General features: G+C 43.5%; 1 pseudogene; it reads right to left on the bottom strand.

The window, feature by feature from the left end:
- Positions 1 to 4,662: 4,662 nt before the first annotated feature.
- Positions 4,663 to 9,675, bottom strand: LOC112311069 (small ribosomal subunit protein uS13-like; annotated as a pseudogene).
- Between the last annotated feature and the right edge of the window lie 9,360 nt (positions 9,676 to 19,035).

Consider the following 19,035-nt stretch of genomic DNA (forward strand, 5'->3'; position numbering starts at 1 on the left):
CTGTTTGGGTCTCTGGTGGTCCATCATCTGAGCCCCACAGAAGCAGGACAAGTGTCATTTTTAATAACTTTTGTAATTAAAAGTAATTAAAGGGTCTCATCATGTTAGGTGTGGGAGTTTGGTGAGGAAGTTATTACCATGCATGTTCCCTGGTGGTGTCTGAGCAGGTTGGGGGGCAGCTTCACAATGTCTTGACACATTTTGTTCAACAGCTTGTATTCTTGGGCATAATGGGCCAAAAATCTTTTATGGTAATTGTTAATGCAATCATTGTTAGAGACTGCTATGGACCAAATGGTTGTGTCCCATTGAAACTCCAATGTTGAAGCCCTAATCCCCAATGTACGAGCATTAGAAACTGGGCGTTAGGTTTAGATGAGGTCATGAAGGCGGAGCCCCGTGACAGGATTGGTGTCCTTATAAAAAGAGGAGGAGGCCAGAGCTCACACTCTCTCCACCATGGGGGCATGTAGTAGGAAGGCTGCTGTCTGGAAACCAGGAAAGGGTTCTTAGCAGACACCGAATCTGCCAGCACCTTGATCTCAGACTTCCCAGCCTTCATCCCTGTGAGAAACGAGAGTGTTGGTCAAGTCTCCAGTCTGTGGTTTTCTGTTATAACAGCCTGAACTGACTAAGAAACTCTTCCTGAGTCAAATATTAAAACACAAGTCAAATATTTTTCATAATTCAAGGCACCCTGTTCCTCCTGGAAACCACCGCCTGAATAGCAAACTCAAAGGTAATGTTTCCTTGGACCAGCAAAGCTACTTTCCCCATAGTGTGTTGGCTCCCTCCTCTCCCCTCTCTTTGACTGGAGTGGCTACAACTTAGCCACCCTTACGTCCTTCCTCCTGAACTTCTACTTTACTCAGGAGTCTGGAGATCTTTCACTCTTCAGAGTGTGCTGTCACTAGCATCTCTGGTTAGGAAAGCATCCATCTGGGCTGCAGTTGTTACTAAGAGCTGACCTTGGTCCAGGGCCATTCTGGCATCTCTCCGGAGGAACCCAGGTTGCATTCAGGAGGTAACAGGCCTCATAAAAGTTTTGATGGTCACATATGTTGGGAAACGTGGAGTTATATAGAATTTTATTACAAAAGATCATTTTCCTGTTATGTTACTGTGTCCTATAGATCTGAGTGGCAGGTGGAGACAGGGGAACATGCACCATTCTTCCAAACTTCTTGACTACACAGTCCCCTTTTGCGCAGGTTCGGATTTCCTCGGAATCCGCTTTGGGAAAGGTAAGTATCTAGGAGGCACAAACCAGCTGCTCCTATATCAGCTTTACTATTTTGACTCTCTCCTATAAATAAACATATGAACTAAATGTTTCTAGCTATTTCTAATTGCTAGAAGAAGTAAAATTTAGTAGGTACGATGCAGGTAGAAAGATGGGGGGTGGGTATATGAGTGGGTTTTTTATTACTCTTTGAATTGTACATATATTTCATGTATACTCTTTTGTATGTATATTTTGTCAAAAATATTTTTCGCTTGTATTAATATTAAATACCATAGCTTTTATAATTCACATACCATTATTTGTTGACAAATGGACAAATAATGAACTTCCTGAAGTTTCCAATAATAATAGGCAAGACTAAAAATTGCTCAGAACAGGATTATTCTCTCTTTTTTTTACTTATGTACTATTTTGAACTTATTTTTTCAAAGTACACATAAAGAGATTATAAATCTTGGAATGCCTGTAAATATCACTCAATTGAACTGTGTGCCACAGAGTAGAAAACGTCACCTTCTGACCTCGGAAGCTCAGGATATCTAGAATAGTGGGTATAGAGCACAGGTTTGGAAATCAACATCTGCTCAAACCCCCCTTCACGTCTTATCTGTGTAACGTTGGGTGAAATGTTCCACCTCTCAAAGCCTCAGTTTCTGGATCTGTAGAATAGGGCTTGTCTGGAGGTTTAGATGGGATACTGCATGTAATACTCTATAAAACGCCAGCCAGTTATATAAAGTACTTACCAGCACCATTACTGAATCTGGCAGAATGAATGACTGCTTGTTGATTTTGTGGACAGCAAAAAGTCGTCCCATCTTCTACTTTTGGATGGTTAATTTTATATGGCAACTTGCCTGAGTCCACAGGGTACCCAGATATTTGGTCAAACGTTATTCTGGGTGTTTAGGGATGAGATTAACAGTTCAATCGATAGAGTGAGTAAAGCAGATTGTTTTTCCTAATATGGGAAGGCCTCATCCAATCAGCGGAAGGGCTGAATAGAAAGAAAAGGCTGACACCCTCACCCCTGAGGGGAGGGGACGCTCTTCCTGCCTGACTGCATTGAGCTAGGACTCAATTGGTTTTTCCTGCCTTCAGACTCAAAATGAAATGTCTCCTCTTCTTCTTGAGTCTTGAGCCTGTCGGATTTGAACTATACCATTAACTCTCCTGGGTCTCCAGTTTGCCAACTGTGGATCTTGGGACTTCTTGGCTTCCATAACTGCCAGAGCCAATGCTCTGTTCGTTGGTTCTCTTTCTCTAAAGAACTCTAAACAACTTTGGTAGGTAATCTTATAAATTTACAATTAAGACAATCAAAAGGACTAGAAAACATCAATTTAAAGACTGGTATGAGCATGAAATATATAGTCACTCATAGTACTAAGACTGAGTGAGGGTTAAAACAGAAAATATAGTATATAAAGGCCATATACTCATATAATGTAACTCTCGGACAACTGTAAAAATTGGGGGAGAATGGGGAGAGCATATTCAAAAAGCCCAATTTTACCTGTTATCAGTAATTTTAGCAATGGTGGTAGTATCCGTGTTATTCTGGGACTATTGTGTATGTGATGTGAGATAAAGGAGATTATTAATAATGTGATATTCCAATTTTATCTTGCCCTGTGTTCTTGAGAACCAGGCTTCTTGGAATAGAAGAAAAGATATGCTGATATAATACAGGAAAGATTAAGTGAAAACCTTGTAATCCTGCATTCTTTGCACAAGCCACTGCTGCCTTCCCTTGTCCCGTGTCCTTTATGTGCTCACACCCAGAATGACATGGACTCCAGCTCACTGAGATTCCCTCTCGCCTGAGAATTGCCCTTTCTTTTACCTCCCCAGTCTCCACCTGCTGTGGACATATTTGTAACACATGAAAATGCCCAGCCGCTGGAGTGTTGGACACATTTTACTATCCATGTGCATGATGAAGTGGAAGAAGTAGATCTGAAGAAAGAAAAGCAAGAAGCTGCCCCACGTAGCAGGGCTACCTTAATCCCTGACAACTTCCTTACCTCTGGTCCCACTCCCTTCCTGGGGCCTGACTGCATTTCTCTTCTTGGGCTCTGTGTATTTTTATACTAAATTTCTCTTTTCTGCTGAAGCTTGTTCGAGAAAAGGTCTAGCGAATTCTTACTCCCTAAGACTCAGAAACAAAGACCCTAGTCCTAAATTTGAATTGAAAGTATCAGTAGGAACTCATGAGCTATATTTATTTATCTATTGATTGATCTATCAATTCCTCTATTAATCCTAGCTCTGTCATCTGAAAAGGCCTAGAAACAATGACTAACCCAGTAGCAATGAGTATCTATAGTATCCAGATTGTAGTCTTGAAATATCATTTTCTACTAAAAGCAACTGGAGCTTCTGGAGCAATGGCTGATTGCAGGTCCATGGAAGGAAATATACAAGAGCAGCCTGAACAACTTGTTTTACTGGCTAGCAAGGAAGTGATCAAAGACTGCTGGGATCATGTCAAAAGACTCAGGAGCCAACTTAAAAAGGCTACCACCAGCCAAAGATGGGCCAATTTTAACTTCAAACGGGTAATTGTCACTGATTTAAACCATTGGCTGTGGTCAAACTTATGAGTTCATGCTGCTATTTTAAAAAGTTGTCACCTAAAAAAGTTATCCTTTCATTAAAAAGTGTTTGCTCTTCTGGAAAACTGCCTGAGGTAACTTCTGGAAATGGTTTGCTATTTACTTGACCCAGAAAACCCCACAAAATCATGCAAATCAAGAGGTTCAAATCTTCATGTTCACTTTAAGAACACTCGTGAAACTGCCCAGGCCATCAAGGGTAAGCACATCCCAATAGTCACCTGAAGCTTCTGTCACTTTACAGAAGCAATATGTGCCATTCAGTCGATACAATGGTGAAGTTGGTAGGCATGCCCAGGCCAAACAGTAGGGGTGGACACAGGGTCTGTGGCCCCCCAAAAATGCTGAATTTTTGCTGCACATGAGTAAAAACGCAGAGAGTAATGCTGAACTTAAGGGTTTAGATGTGGATTCTCTGGTCATTGAGCACATCCAGGTGAACCAAGCTCCCAAGGTGCGGCATAGAGCTTACAGAGCTCAAGGGCGGGTTAACCCACACAGGAGCTCTGCCTGCCACACTGAGATGATCCTTCCCGACAAGGAGCAGGTTGCTCCTGAACCGAAGAGGAGGTTGCACGGAAGGAAAACATGTCCCAGAAGAAACTGAAGAAACAAAAACTTATAGCTTAGGAGTAAATTCAGCATAAAAAAAATGCAATAAAAGTAAAAATTTTTTTGAAGAAATAAAAGTTATAATAATAATGGCAAGTTCATACATACACAAGCACATACAAACCCTTAAGATTGTAGATGTTACTTAAGAAAGTACATGCAAATTCTTTTTTTTTCACAGGTGCATAAACTATTTATTAACAGACAAGGCCTAGAGATTTATTTCTTCTTGGACACACCCACAGTGTGACCCCGGCGGCCTGTGGTCTTGGTGTGCTGGCCTCGAACACGAAGACCCCAGAAGTGGCGCAGCCCTCTGTGGGCCCGAATTTTCTTCAGCTGCTCCAGGTCTTCACGAAGCTTGTTGTCCAGACCGTTGGCCAGGACCTGGCTATATTTTCCATCCTTCACATCCTTCTGTCTGTTCAAGAACCAGTCTGGAATCTTGTACCGCTGTGGGTTCTGCATAATGGTAATCATCCGTTCCACCTTGTCCTCGGTGAGCTCTCCTGCCCTCTTGGTGTGGTTGATGTCTGCCTTGCTCAGCACCACATGAGCATACCTTCGCCCCACACCCTTAATTGCAGTGATGGCAAAGGCTATTTTTCGTCGCCCATCAATATGGGTGTTGAGTACTTGCAAAATGTGCTGGAATCACTAGAGACATGGCTGCAGTGGCGTGTAGGCCTCCTGTGGAAGAGCAATACATGCACATTCTAAAACCATAATATTAAATTAGGGATGGAAGAGTTCCACGAGGTCCTGCTCCTAACTCCGGTTTGGTCCCCCAGCTATTACTTTGATCCTCCCAGAAAATGAAGACAGTGGATAGGATTGATTCTTTTGAGCGTATGCTCCGAAAGGTGTCTTGCAACAAATTTTAAGGTAGTTGTCAAGACCGATGAAAAGATGTTGGAGGCAACCTTGTGAAAGCAAGTGCCCAAGGCTTGCAGAGAGAGCGGCCAATGTGCGGGACCTTTTTGACACGCCCACTATTCTGCTCAGGTTCCCAAGAGCAGGAGAAGCCCTGCTACCTCACACAGGTTCCCTTCCCCCTCCCTTCCAGGCAGACCCAGCTCTGAGCTAAAGCCAAAACGTGGATTCTGCCTGCCTCGCATAGGCCCCACCTTGCATAATAATGCTTGAGTCTTCCTGCTTGAGTCTTCCTCCCACTCTCCATCAGGCCCAACCAGTTTTTCTGGAAGCATCATGGACACTTGAGGGTGAATTTAAATCTCTGAATTACCTTTTGCAGGGTCACAAGCATTTACACTTTATCGCTAAAGGGACTCCTGACTTGCAAGAATTTTTTTGTGATTGTAATTTGTCACCATTCCCACCCTCCTCCGAGAGGGCCTTTGCCCCTGGAAGTTCACCCTAGGTGGGAGGTTGCCTTCTTCCCCCAGGGAGTGAGTGACTCCAACAGGAGACCCTGGGGTCCTCTGGCCCTGCCCACTGGTATCCTGCTTTGGCCCACCCACTTCATTCTCCTCCTCCAAGACATGGAGACAAAGATATTTATGAAAGTGAATTGTGGCACGAAGGAGGTATTTTGGCAGCTCTAGCATTTTTCTTAGCCCAGCCATGAACCCAGGCACTGGGAGAGACGAGCACCAGAAGTCTGAAGATGGATAACCGTCACTGTCAAATGACTGTTTCTGAAATCTCTTCTTTTAATGAATGCACGGTCCATGAATGAATAGGGTTCAAGCGTGCCCAAAGCCGATTCTCAGTAAGTACCAGTGCTCTTGGTCTAGGGCATCTCCGCCGTCAATATGGTTGTGCCAGTGAGATACACACACCAATCTGAAAGTTTCAAACATTCTCTGATCTGTTTCCAGGATCTTCTTCTTTCCAGTAAAAGGATAAAATAGAAGGAGGGGTACTTGCCTCTAAAATGGAGACTTTGGGTGTCAGAAACTAGAGTTAAGAGATTTGGGGCTTAGTACACAGATGAAAAAAATGGTGATTGCATAGGGAATATAGTCAATGATATTGTAACAACTATGTATGGTGTCAGGTGAGCACTAGATTTATTGGGGTGATCACGTCGTAAGTTATATAAATGTCTCATCACTGTGTTGTGCACCTGAAGCTAAAACAACATTGTGTGTCAACTGTAACTGAAAGATTAAAAAATATATTATTTTTTTATTTTTTAAAATATTTATTTACCTTTAGAGAGAAGGGAAGGAAGGGAGAAAGAGAGGGAGAGAAACATCGATGAGAGAGAGATACATCCATCAATTGCCTCTTGTACACCCCTAACCAGGGACCTGGCCTGCAAGCCAGGCATGTCCCCTGACTGGGAATTGAACCTGTGCCCTTTTGGTTCACAGGCCGGCACTCAATCCATTGAGCCACACCAGCCAGGGCACTGAAAATAAAAAGTTTTTTAAAATGCTGATTTCTCTTTAGTACCAAGTGAATGTTGTTAATGTCTTCAAGTGGATCAAAACATCTGAAGCATTGGGATCCAATATGATTGAAATACACTAATCCTCTGCCTTTGACTTTGGGTATCAAAGTTGTGGGTGTTACGGTATATTTCAGCATCCAAGTCCTTCCTCCCTCTTAGTTCTCACTTGTTCCTTGAATGAATGCCACATGCTCCTGTTTCCATAGCTTACCCTTCCTCTGGGTCTTAAGGTGGCCTCAGTGCTGTTTGAAGCATCACAGGCAACGGTGGTGAAGCCTGTGTGCTGATGCACACTGTGAGTCAGGAATTCTGATGCACATATCCACCACGGTGATTATTTTCTCTTCTCGTCACCTCCTGTTGCTAGTAGATCAACAGGCTAAAAATGCCCCCCTATGAGTAACTGTTTACCAAACTGTCTGCACAGAGAGATCATGCTGTTTAGGCTTACAAGTGCGTACCCAAAATGAAGAACATTTGTCCTGTTGCTGCCATGATACATGTAGCAATCCCGCCAGAATCAGTGCTCCAGAGATTCGTTAACGGGGCATGGATTCTGTTAGCATGTGGGTCCTACTGAAAAACGGTGGCTCCCTTTCCACTGAAATATGGTGCTTGCTGAAATATGGTGAATCCTAATGTACAGGTTTCAACATCACAATTGCATATTCTAACAGAATAATCAAGCTTCTAGGAAGAATTGTTTATATTCATGGTCTCCATTTCCTGACTTCTTATTTATTTCTCCACTCTGGCCCCCATCACTCTACAGAAACATCTTTCCCCAAGGCCAAGGTCTAGGGACCTCCGATTCACTAGATCCAGTGGGCATCTTCAGGCTTCATTCTTTAGCTCCCAGCAGCTTTCAACCCAGTGAGCCACCCTCTCTTTCCTGAAACACCCTCCTTTTTTAGATTTCTGTACAACCCCCCTCTACTGGTAATCTTCCTCACTCTCTGACCCTAACTGTCTGCTTTGTTGAGCTCATCTCCATTCAGTCATTGAATCTGAGGCTTATCAAGATCTTTCCTGGGTCCCTTTCTCTTTTACGATATGCTTTTCCAGCCAGGCATCCGTTCATGCCCAATGTTTCAAGTACCGTATATGTCAATAACCTCACACACAGATCTCTAGCCTGGGCCTCCCCTCTAAATTATAGACTCTTGCATCCAGCTACTAATTAACATCACCACTTGCATGTCTCAAAGGTATTTTCAATTCAAAATGTCCAAAACTCATGGTTTTTTTCCCCACAAGAAAAAGAAGGAGGTGGGAGAAAGGAGAAAGGAAGGAAAGGAAGATAAGGAGAAGGGAGGGGAGAGAGTGAAAGGACAGAGCAGGCAAGCATTGCTTTTTGTGCTCCATCCCTGTCACAAGGCACATGACCACATTCTTCCAGTTCCACAGGCCACATACCTGGGGGTTTTGCTTAACACCTTTTTTCTCCCCAAGTGAAGGTTCTAGTCAATCACCAGATCTGTTCCTTTCACCTCCAAACTGCCTCCTCTTCTCTTCGTCTCTACTCCACCTCCTTAGTGTCAAAATTGAGTGAAAAAAATACTATCTTGTGCCTGGACTATTGCAATAACCTCCTTTCTCTCTCACCAAACCACCCTTGCCCTCATTCCAACCCAGCACTGCTTACATACTTCAATAGCTTCCCTCTGCTCTTAGGATAAAGACCCACATGCTCCACACAGCCATCAGGCCTGCATGGTCCAGCCCCTGTCCTCCTTTCTGACCTCCGTTTCCCAGACACTCTCCCACCACATACACAGACCTTTCATTCCTCCATCACCTCTGCTTCCCTGTCTCCGCACATGCTCTTTCCTCTATGGGAAATGCCCTCCTCCCCTGCCTCCACCCCACTTTGCCTGTTCTGCTCCTTCTCATCCTTCAAATCTTCTCAACTGTTGCTTCCTCAGGGGAGCAGCCTTCCTAACCCCTAGAGTAGATCAGTTGGCCTGTCAGAAGCTCTCGCAGTGAGATGCACCTCATCTTTACGTTACTCCCGTCTGTGTGTGATAATGTATCTCCTGGTGCAATTACTTAGTTAATAGCTGTCTCCCAATTGGCCGGTGCATAGGGGCTGTGTCTAATCCTGCTTGCTTTCATACCCCAGTTTAGTTTTGGAGTCTCACCTATTAAAAATACTGAAATGCTGAACTGTTTAACAATACAAGTAACGTTTCAATTTTGCTTTAAGGAAGTATTTAATGGGTTTGTATTGACATGTCCTTAAGTGACCAGTAATGTAGAGGTTCCCTACTCTTACCTCTCTTCTTTTGATATGTATTTCAGTCATGGGTCGATCTACAAAAAATGAAGGAATGGTGGGCACGTGAAAAGTCAGAGTTTACAGTAAATGGTATTTTTTTTAAAAGATTTTATTTATTTTTAGAGAGAAGGGAGGGGAGGGAGAAATAGAGGGAGAGAAACATTGATGTGTAAGAGACACATTGACTGGTTGCCTCTCGTGTGCCCCCAACTGGGGACCTGGCCCACAATCCAGGCAAGTGCTCTGGCTGGGAATCGAACTGGCGAGTTTTCAGTTTGCAGGCTGGCGCACAATCCACTGAGCCACACCAGCCAGGGCTAAATGGTATTTTTGATGTCCCAGATCATATTTAAACCTTGAAAGTTCCAGGTGGTCATCGCACTTGTTGCTCATCACTGCTGCTGTAGATGTCTCTTAGGAGACTGCCACTGGTTTCAGAGGGCTGTGAACTGTGCTACTCACACATACCTCTTAATTCTGGACCATTTCTCAGCTCCAGCATCCTATTTTCTCAACCTGACAACCTGGAGGTCAGTCAAGGGCATACAAAATGCCGTGATCTCTAATGACAAGCCCCTGGCACACTGAAGTCATTGGGTGAGGCCCCGGGACCCCAGCCCCACCCTCTCTGCTGCAGGGGCAGCTCCACTCCTGAAGCTGCCCCCGTCGTTCTTCCTTCTGCCACCTCTACCACTCTGTAGCTGCCATTTTCTTACTGCTCTAGCACTGACTGCCAGAAGGGGACCAAGGTCACTACCTCATTCAACTGCAGCTGCATCCCCCTTCCATGAGAGGGAGGGGTGATTGTTCCTCCACTGTCACCAAGCCCAGCTCTCTCCCATCTGGGCCAAACCCTGAACAGTTTGGCTTGTGAGCAGAGCACCAACTAATTTCCTGGGATGCTGCCCATGTAGCCCAACCCCCTCCTGCCTGCTCTCCCAGCTTGCTTCTCTCAGAAGGTTGGGGTGGCATTTTTCTACCTCTCTTACTTAGGAGAGTTAATTTGGGGGCACTCAGAGCCCAGCCTTGAATCCCAACATCTTTCTGCCATTTCCCCAGGACATACAGCTGGGCCTTCCTATAGGGGAGGATCTCGATACCAGCTCTGTTACCCTAAACCTGAGGTGGCCCCAACATATCCTGGATCCACTCACCCCTCTGCCTCAACATCTCTCTGGCCCCCCACAGCCCCTCACATAGACCATGCCTCCTCAGCTCAGCCGTCACTTTCTCAGGGAAGGCCCCTCTGACTTGCAGACCAGATCAGATCTCTCTGTGGTTTGTTCCCCTCTCCTCGGGAGCTCTTACTACAGTTTGTAACTCTATATTTGATTTCTATCTACATCCCCCTCTAGAAGATAAGGTCATTGAAGGCAGTGTTTCTGTGTTGTTTGCCCACCATGGTGTCCACAGCACCCTGCACAGCACCTGGTCCATGGTAGGGGCTCAGTAGGTGTTTACTGGGTGAGTGAGTGAGTGAACTATGATTCACTTCATTATGTGTCAGTCATCTGAGAGCCCGTCTGCCATAAACCCGTTTCCCTATGACGGCAAGCGGGACACCCTGGGGGGCGGTCGTTAACCAGCGTGCTCTGCGTGCATTAGCACCACAATATTTCTGCTTGCGGTTTTGATACTTCAACCCCATATTTTATTAAAGTATTTCGTTCAGAGTGGTAAAAAACACTGTTACAGGTGGCTGGGAAGTTAAACCTGCCTCTGAGGGAAGGGTCATGTTACGACACTGCAGACAAGTGAGGACACCAGTGCCAGCTGGGGAGGAGGCGACAGGAAGGCCCTAGCTCCTGCCTGGGGACATTCTACCTCCTTCCTTCAACTGTGCAGATTGCAGAGGACTTGAGGAAGGGTGGACATTTCCAGAACCCAATGACAGCTCTTCCTACTACGCCCACAGTCCTGAGGAGTCTCTGTGGAGGGATTGGGATAGGACAGTGTGGTTGGCTCCAAACATCTCTAGATTTGCTTTGCGGTGTGTCAAGCCATCACACCCTGTGTTGTTGGAAAATGACAACAGTACGTTTGACCAAAAATGACAACAAAGCCTCTGGGACATGGAGGAAGGAGGCTGGCCTTAGAGTCAGAGCCGTTACCCAGTTCACTGGTTCTCAGTACAAGTCACACATCAAGAACGAACCCTCGGGGAATGGAAGGGGAAGCTCCAGGGGCCGTGTGGGAAGGGGGAAAGAGCACTGGGCTCATGGTCAAGGTGATAACCGTTACCTTCCATGAATCACTTGCGTGGGTGAGAGCTGCGCTGAGCACTTTGCGTGCTTTATCTAATTTAATCCCACAATAGCCTATGAGGTTTCTTATCACCATTTTTAAGATAATAAAACCAAGTGTCAGAGTTAAAAAAAAAAAAAGAGCCTGAGATAACGCAATTGGGTAAATGTCAGAGCCAGGATCTGAAGCCAGATCTGTTTGCTTCACGTGGACCCACGTAACCCTGGGAGACTGCCCATGGGGAAAGTTGGGCTCCAGCTCTGATTCTTCCACCATGGCTGTGTGTCTTGGAATAATTACTTCATTTCTCTGAAAGTTTTGTTAGCTGTAAAATGTAAATGTATATTCTTAGATAAGAATATCTAAGGAGGAGGGTTCCTGTAAGAATTAAGGGAGACAATGTGGATGAACTCTTTCAAGCTGTGCTAATCCAGCAGCTACCAGCCACAGGTGGCTCCCGAACGCTGGGAATGCGGCAATCTGTATTGAGATTGGCTGCACAGGTAAAATGTACACTGGACTTCTGAAGATTTAGTATGAAAAAATGCAAAATATTTTATTAATAATGTTTCATATGGGATATATGTTGAAACGATAATAGAGTGGGCTAAATAAGATATATTACTAAAATTAATTTCATCTGTTCCTTTTTACTTTTAAAAAATGTGGCTGCTAGAAAGTTAGAGTTTCAAGGGTGACTCATTTTATTCCCGTTGGACGCGCTGCTCTAGAGCACTGCAGATGCGCGACCGTTGTTTCATAATTCCACGCAAAACCGCCTTCCCCTTCACTGCCGAGGTCGGCGCCTGGGCAGTCTGATGTAGAATGAATCCCCAGTTTTCTATACACGTCTGAATAAATTTTTTAAATTGTAAGCTTTAATCTTTTGAATCCAGGCTTTCTGATGTGTTTCTTGTTTTTCAAATAAACAAGGTCTTCCATGTGGAGGGAAGTCTCTATGTCTGAGTATATAGATGAAAATTGCAAACGTTCTTTATTCAGGTAACTGGGGTAAAAGCTGCATCGCATGGGGCACAAGAATCACTCTTCCCTTCCACAGAGTAGAAATGATCCCCATTTCTTCCGCTACTTAGCAAATGAATTGCTTATCCCAATTCATAACAATATCTGAGTCATTTACAATTGTTTCAAACCACTGTCTGTCAAAGCACATCATTTTAATGCATGCCTAAATTTCGTCTTGTTACTTTTGACCTATCATTCTGGTCTAGATAATTTTGGGTCCTGATTCTCTCCTGGAGCATCATGTTATCCTTTCAGGTTTGTATATGCCTGCAAATTTCTTTTAAACCTTCCGTTGTTCATTCAGGTCAATAAATGAGAAGAGGGCTCCCAACAGAGCAGTGAACTAAACGATAAACCCCATCAGGACAGAGGGGCCACACTTACACAGCTGAAGTAGAGGGCTGACCTACAGTCCATACTAGAGTTATGTTACAGGAAACTGCAGCTTACAATGAAAAGATTTTTGCTTTATTTCGAGTAACACTACCTGCTCTAACACAGAAGCCGCAACACTGTAGAGGTTTAAAGCCGCGACACTGTAGAGGTTTAACGCGACAGAGGTTATTTCTCCCTCACATAACAATCCAGTGCTAATGTTCCTGGTATCTGTCCTCCGTTGGTGACTCAGGCCCAGGGGAATTCTTCCCTCACCTGGCTCTGCCATCTCCTGGGACTTTGTCCTCTTCTTTAGCTAGTCAGCAAAGACAAAGCTTGTAGAAAGCACAAAGACAAAGCTTCTTAAGCCCGGCCTGAGAGTGGTATACAATGACTTCTGTTCGTGTTCCATCAGTGCGAGCTTAGCACATGGTCCCACCTGGATGTAAGGGGCACTAGAAACACAATTCCTGTACGGGAAGCCCCTTTCTGTAAATACGCTGTACTATGAAACAGGAGCATGTGGTCTGACCGTCAGCGGTCCATTTCCACTGCCTGTCATTATTTCCATAAGGATGAACGCAAAAATGTCTAGATGTACTTTCAGACTTCACCATACATGACCCATTATCACTGCCCTCAAACACATTAAATAGCACACTGCATAAACTAACAGGAATAATAAGAGACTGTGTAATCGCTTGTGTTTTAGAGGGACATTACACTACTGCGCCAGAGGCAACGATCCCAAAAGTGTACCCCTGGGTGGAATGAGTTAGGCACAGGGGGATAAAGGAGGGAGGGGCAAGCTGACCAACACCCACCTTTATTTACTCCATGAAAGGGCAGATGCAGAGAGAGGGCCACATGAATCAATCAGAGGAAGGATGTAGTCTAGTCTCTGTCTTATAAAACTTCAAGTTGGTAAAGAAGTGAAGTGTTGACTATTTTCCTTTTTAAATTTTAGTAACAAAAATTACATGGTTATTCATATTTTCTCTCTCTTGGCCAAAGTTTCTGGATGACTTGCCAGCTAAATAGTTTAGAAACATGGCTTGATATGTCAATTAACATATAAAGAAGTGCAAAATTAGCCCTGGCTGGTGTGCCTCTGTGGATTGAGTGCCGGCCTGTGAACCAAAGGGTCACCAGTTCAATTCCCAGTCAGGGCACATGCCTGGGTTGCGGGTCAGGTCCCCAGTAGGGGCGTGCAAGAGGCAACCACACACTGATCTTTCTCTCCCTCTCTTTCCCCCTCCCTACTCCTCTGTCAATAAATAAACAAACAAACAAACAAATAAATCTTTTTAAAAAAGAAGTGCAAGATTAGGTAAAATGTAAAAGGGTAAACATGAACAATGACCCCTCAATTTCTTCATATTCCCCACAGTGCCCACCAGTGCTTTGCCACAGCAGGTACCTGCTAAATATCTATTGATTTTTGATGGATGAAGGTTGATCCAGAGTTCGTTATGATTGTATCTGACCCGAGTATTCTGTTCTAAAGTATTTCTTTTAATAGTTTTATATATATTGTAGACAGCAATTCGCCCTCGTGGGTATTTCTTTCTTTGAAGTGGAAGGGGTACACTCTATAGCACCGTGAGGCCTTCCCATGTCTTTAGTTCTGAACCTGCTATCCAGCTCTGAGTCTGGCAGTTGGTTAAGGAATTAAATTTCTCTTCTTTATATGATTGGAACCTAATAAACAAAATGTCTAAAAATATCTGAATATGGATATTTTTCTGTCTCAAAGGGGAATCACTGTGCTCATATCACACTTATTTACCTATGTACTAATGGAGGGGAGGAGAGGGGATCAACATTATGCAGTAAATGCCTCACAGTCTTATAAAAATATAATATGTTCTGCTGAGTTTTTTTGTATTTTGTTTTTGTTTTGTTTTCACTTCTGCAGCATCCACTGGCCCATTATCATCATGATTTTTTAAAAATTAAATTTGCTGGGGTAACATTGGTTAATAACATAATGTAAATTTCAGGTTCACGTTAGTATGGCATCTGTATAAATTCTGCGCCCACCACCCAGAGTCCATCACCATATTTTTGACCCCTTTAGCCTCTTGCTCCTCCTCTGACCTTCCTTCCCGTCTGGTAACTGCCATTCTGATGTCTGTAACTATGAGTTTGTTTTTTGGTTGTTTTGTTTGTTTGCTGCATTTTGTTTTATATCTCACATATAAGTGAAATCATAAGGTCCTTGTCCACCCTGGCTGGTGCAGCTCAGTGTGTTGAGCACCAGATGGGAAACCAAAAGGTCGCTGGTTTGACTCCCGGTCAGGGCACGTACCTGGGTTGTGGGCCAGGTCCCCATTTGGGAGCATGTGAGAGATGTATCTCTTACACATCAATATTTCTCTCCTTCTCTTTCTCCCTTCCTTCCTATATCTCTAAAAATAAATAAACAAAATCTTTTTAAAAAAAGGTTCTTGTCCTTTTCTGTCTGACTTACATCCCTTGGCATACTCTCAAGATCTGCCCATGCTGCTGAGAGTGGCTACATTTCGTCTTTCTTATGGCTGAGGAGCGGTCCATTGTACATATGTGCCACGTCTTCTTTGTTCAGTCGTCCATCGAAGGACACTGAGGCTTTTTCCTGTGTCTTCTTGGCTACTGTAAATAATGCTACGTTCGGCTGTTTTAAGAAGCTCCTCCCTTAAAGTGGGAAGATCTTTTTTATCTATGATAAATCCCAGAACTCCACACACAATAGAAAAAAAAAAACCAGTTGATATTTTTAACCACATTAAAAAAAAAAACACTCCTTATCTGGCCAGGTAGCTCAGTTGGTTAGGACATTGTCCCAATTTCCCAAGGCTGCTGGTTTGATCCCGGGTTTGATCCGCAGCCAGGGAACATACAAGAATCTACCAATGAATACATATATAAGTGGAACAACAAATAGATGTTTTTCTCTCTTCTCTTTCTCTCTCTCTCTCCCTCCATTCCTCTCTCTCTCTAAAACCAATAAAGTAAAAAAAAAAAAGAAAGAAAGAAAACCACTCCTACGTGACAAAAACACTATAAGCAAAGTCAAAAGACAATGTAAAATTGGGAGGAATATTTGCAAATTGCATAACTAAAAGCTAATTTCCCTGTTATATAATGAACTCTTAGGAACAAAACAAAAATTAATAATCTAATAGAAACATGAGCAAGGCATATAAAAGACCATACATAGAAAAGAAATACAATGGGCCTTAAATATATGAAAAGATATTCAACTCATTCATAAGTGTAAGTTAAAACTATACTGAAAATGTTTTCACTAAGAGCGTGGCAAAAATCTGAACCTTTAATAAGACGCTCTTGTAGGTGAGGGCGTGGTGGAAAGTAGGAGGGCGTTGTGGGACAGCCTCTGCGGAGAGCAATTGGACAATATCTCTCAAAACCGAAAATGCCGGTCCCTTTCCCCTCAGTCATCCCACTTCTAGGAATTTACCTCAAAGACAGAACTTATGTGCAAAGTGACATGTATACTAGCGTATTCATTGTACTACTGTTTACAGTAGCAAAAATACTGGGAACAACCTAAATGTCCGTAGATAAGAGGACTGGATAATCAATTTGTGGTCCATTAAAATAGAGCACTGTCACATTATGGGAAAAAATTTTAATAAGGAAGCCCTCTGTGAGCTGATATGGAAAGATCTTTGAGATATATTAAGGGGAACAGTAAGATGCAGAGCAGTGGGAACAGGATGCTGTATTTTATATAAAAAAAGAGGAAATGATTCCTACGTGCTTATTAGCAAATGGAGAAACTTTGGGGTCAGACTAACCACAGTGGCAGAGTGAAGGGAACCGGTAGGGGAGAGATGCCAGAGGAGGAAGACTTTTGTGGAAAAGTTTAAAATACCTTCTGGTGTTTGAACCTTGTTAACGTATTGTCTAGTCGATGAGTTAAACTTTAAAAAGTAACAAGATCTCAGTGAACCTTTAATTCAGCTTTGGTAAAATGATAATAGTCTCAGGAAAATATGAATTTTCATGCCTAGTGACATAATAGTATGGTCCAGACCATCTTGTGTGGCTCAGCTTGTGCACAAGTCTTTTCTCCCTCATGAAACTGCCAGCCCTCACCTCTCTGGAGCTTCCCCAGTGTCTCATCTGGGCACCCAGTCGGGGTCTGAGGACAACTTATTGGTTGATTAGGCCTCAGTTTTTCATCACAAGAGCTTCTATGTGTTTTCCACTTCTTTCTTTCAAGCAATTCAAAATATTAGACCGAAAGGACAAGTAGGGTAGAAAGTTGCCAGGTAAATTGGGTCTCCTGAGAGTGTTTCTTCAGGTTACCAAAAAAAAAAAAAGTTTCCATCTCATTGATAAAAATGTGTTTGCTTTCTATTCTGTCAATTCTCTATTGTATGTTGGATGGTATTTTCTGGTTCAAATGGCTGCCTGCATCAAATGCCAACATTTAAATATCTCTTTCCTCGCTGTGAAAAATCTATTCCCTCTACTCCTGTTTCAGTGTCGACAACTCTACCATTAGAATCTGAGAGTAGGTGTCTTTGCAGCTAAAGGAAAATTCAGCTGAGATGTCAGATTTTATGATACAAATGTGATCTCAGTTCTCCATTGAGTTGCTTCCTGAAAAATCACTTAGTGGAGGAAAGACAAAAAACGTAAGCCTCCTGCGCATGCTGTGCTGACCACTGGGGCTCGTGGTGGCGGAGGCAGCGGCGGCAGCAGCAGCAGCAGCAGCCAAATCTGACAGACTCCTGGCCAAGGCCCAAGGGCCCCCTCCCCTCCCCTCCCCTCCCCTCCCCTCCCCTCCCCTCCCCTCCCCTCCCCTCCCCTCCCCTCCCCTCCCAGGGGTGGAAACCTGCCTTCTACCAGCCTCTGAAAGTGAGAGTGTGTCCTCCCTGCAGGATCTGCAGAGAATGGTTTCTAGGCAAAGTGTTCTAGCCTCCTGTTTCCTGAAAGCACAGGTATAAAGGATAGTTACCTCCCTGCCAGCCTGAAGCTTCCTGGTGGGGGAGTCTGGGCCAGCAGTGGAGGGCTAGGGGCCTGAGGAGAATAGGGAGGAGGGATGTCATGGCTAACCCCAAACTGGAGCTCCATGGCCCAGCCTGGACAGCGCTGTCCCCTGACTGCACTCCATCCCTCACTCAGGACAGAGAGAGGGCTGCTGAAGACAGATTCCCCTGGGCTTAGCACCCTCTTCACAGCCTTTTCTTTTCCCATCCCCAGCTTTCCCCTCTTCTGATTCATTCCCAACTAGAGAGACCCTAGAATACTATGCTTAGACAGATATTTGGGAGCAATGAATTAATTTGGCTGGGCCTCATTTCCTCTTTTGTACAATTATATCAAACTTTATAACCCTTAAAAAACTATTTGGTAATTTCTTATAAAGTTAAATATACACTTACTTAATTCAACCCCTAAGTAATTACCCAAGAGAAACTAAAATCTATGTCCACTGAAATACTTGCCTATAAATGTTCATAGCAGCTTAATTCATAACAGCCAAAGGCTGGAAACAACTCGAATGCCCATCCGCAAGTAAAACGAAAACACATTGCGATGTGTTCGTGCAGTAGAACCCTACTCGGCAGTAAAAGGGACAGAATACTGACACGTGCTCAGCGCGGGGGGGCCTCAAAAGCATCATACTAAATAAGGAGACTCTGATTCCATTTATGTGAAGCTCTAGAAAAAGCAAAGCTAATCTACGGAATAAGAAGTCAGAACAGCAGTTTCTTTGGATACTATGGACTGAGAAGGGCCAAAGGAATGCACTGGAATGATGGAAACGTTCTTTATCTTGACTGAGGTGAAGGTTACATTAGTATATACATTTGTCAAAACCCATTGAATTGTACTTTAAATGTTATCTTTCTTGTAAATTAAACTTTAATTTAAAATTGTCTTTGAAAAATAATGGCACCTACCTTATAGGATTGTTATAATTATTAAATGAGTGAATATGTAAAGTGTTTAGAGCGGCACCTGACACAAAGATAATACAATTTAAGTATTTCTGTATCATTTATACTATATTCATGTAGCATTTATATAGCATTGCATATAGTCTTTATAACTAATCCCAGATCTGTGACACTGTGGAAGACTTACATTTTAAAGTACTATATGACAGAATTTTCCACAAAGAAATTCACACCGGGGAAGAGGAATCACACCACTGTCCCCTACTCACAGGAGGTAGTGAGGATTAAATGAGCCATGT

Source organism: Desmodus rotundus, chromosome 7 (genome assembly GCF_022682495.2).
Source record: "Desmodus rotundus isolate HL8 chromosome 7, HLdesRot8A.1, whole genome shotgun sequence".
NCBI classification, from domain to species: Eukaryota; Metazoa; Chordata; class Mammalia; order Chiroptera; family Phyllostomidae; genus Desmodus; species Desmodus rotundus.